Consider the following 2,562-nt stretch of genomic DNA (forward strand, 5'->3'; position numbering starts at 1 on the left):
CCAGGTCTTCAGACCTTCAGGTCTCCAGATCTTCAGATCTCCAGGTCTTCAGACCTTCAGGTCTCCAGATCTTCAGGTCTTCTGCTCTTCTGCATTATAACTCTGATACAGTAAAAGCAAAGTTAGGTTGTCTTGGTTGGAGTTAAACTACCAGAGGTAATAAAATGGATCCTTTTTGCTTCCAAGGTCAAACATGGACCGACTCAAGTCGCTCCAAAAGTCCTGATGTTTCGCTGAGAATGAATTTACTCGCAGTTTGTTGTTGAAATGTACATTTTTACTGAGTTTTTCATGAGTTAAAAATGTGATGTTTTAGAAACTTTTAGTGTGTTTTTAGTCGTTTCATGTTGTTTCGCCTTCCTGCTGACAAACCAGCAGGGGGCGTAACACACTCAGAATATTTCATCCCTCTTTAACTTCCTGCTGATTTCAGTGCAGCGAATCAAAGGCATGTTCAGGATTTCTGTCTGAGACGTTTTTAAAAATGAGTAGATTTATGAGTAGATGTTGTGAATCGGTTAACTGGTTAAGTTATTCACATCATTTGTAGATTGATTCAAAAACACTTGTTAAGGCCTTTAAAGATTCTTGGTGCAGTTTATTTTTAATATGAACTGCTGTACAGCTCAGCTGGTAAATAAATCATGAATTTCCACTGCAGGATTTTACAAAAATACAAAGTTTTTCTTTAGTGTGCAGATTGTCTGTGTACGGATCGATGACATCATTAGAAATGGAGGATTGGCAGAAAGCAGAGGATTCTGGGTAATTAGTTGGGCTTTCAGAAAAATCACAGAAATAATAGGTGGAGTTTGTAAAGTTACTCTGTTAAAAATGTGAAGAAAAAAAAAGTTATAAAAAAATGGGAGCTCACTTTTCAAAGTCACATATTCAGTGTTCGTCATTCGTCTAAGAATATTTAGATCCAAACTGAACATTTAGCTACAATGCTAAATATTTCATTTGATGCTAAATATATAGTTGGTAAGTCAAATATTTAGTTTGAAGCTAAATATTTAGCTTACTGCTACATATTTAGGTAATAACACAAACCAGCAAAATAATCTTTCTTGGCAAGTTAATTTGCATATTAGCTAAATATTTAGCTCTGAGCTAGCTCAGTAGTAAGCTAGCTCAGTAGTAAGCTAGCTCAGTAGTAAGCTAGCTCAGTAGTAAGCTAGCTAAATATGAGTTAGCCTCACGTTCTTTTTACTTGACAATGCTTTATAACGTCGCATTAAGCAGGAAATATGGTGTTTCTCTTTTCTCTTTTTTGTAGATTTGTGGAATCGGAAGGCAGATTATAATTTTCTCTATTTCTGTCTGCAGAATAATATTTATTATTTTTACTTTATTTCTTCTGTGGTGTTAAGTGGGCTGATGGTGATAACATGGACAGCTCTCCCACTGCAGACATGATGGAGGTAATCGGTATCCATGAATTAAACAATCTTTTCCTTCAGATTTACAAATGCAACCATTAATTTTAATGCATTTATTGAATGGATGTGGTTGAATTAAAATAATTGTGTAAAATATATGAGTAAAAATTCTCCAGCCAAGCCTGAAGAATCTGAATTAGGTTTGATTAACTTTAAATTATAATCTAAATTAATTTAATTTTAACTACAAATAGTAATATCATATTCAAGCGTATGACACAAAGTACAATTTATTATTTTTTTGTACAAACTTGAACCAAAAGCCTTTGTTTTTTCTTCGTCTCGATCTATTTAATAGCTTGCAGTACCTATAAAAGTGGAATAATAAAAAAACTATATATATTTTTATGTGTGGCAAATCCTTCATAAATATTTAGAGAAAATGGTTTGGTTGAAAAAACCATTTAAGTGAATACTAAACACTTTCTGTCCTTGTTGAAGCTTTTCTTTCAAACACTTTAAAAATGCCACAGTTCTGTCACTTTTCATAAATTATGATAAAATATGCTTTCAGCTTTTCAGCGACTGTTATCAGAGTGAATTACTGTAAATCCTCCACATAAACCCCTTTTATCTAATCATTGCCTGACGTTCTGCAGCCAATCACAAAGCAGGAAAAGTTTGACGTGAGCCTAACGAGCAGGAAGTAGTTTTATAAAGAAAGGAGGCAGTTTCCTCTTCCATCATTAAAATCCTGAATCAATAAGCAGTAAACACTAAATCAATCTGTTGTCTTCTTTAAACATATGAGTGAGAAATAAGGTGCAGATAAATCGGCTTCATAATGTGGAAACGTATAGAAAATATCTGCTGCTCATTACAGATGATGCCAGTTTCTGAACGGAGAAATCAGGGATGTAAAATATGTCTGATGATATTATATGTTATGTTTACTAGCAGGCCTAGTATCAATCAGTTAATCACATTATGAATTAAAACGAGCTCAATAATTTCCATTTGAATGATTTTTTTGTTTTTCTACCAAAAACTGGATGATAAAAGTTTTCAGTCTGGCGTTTTGGTTCAAGCAGCTCCGACTTCATGATTCATCATTATATTTATTCTTTTCTTTATTTTTGATATTTATCTTCCAGTTCCAGTGTTAAATGCTCTTTAGAAT

This window comes from Poecilia latipinna, unplaced genomic scaffold (genome assembly GCF_001443285.1).
Source record: "Poecilia latipinna isolate Pla-1442-1.1 unplaced genomic scaffold, P_latipinna-1.0 Scaffold738, whole genome shotgun sequence".
NCBI lineage: Eukaryota > Metazoa > Chordata > Actinopteri > Cyprinodontiformes > Poeciliidae > Poecilia > Poecilia latipinna.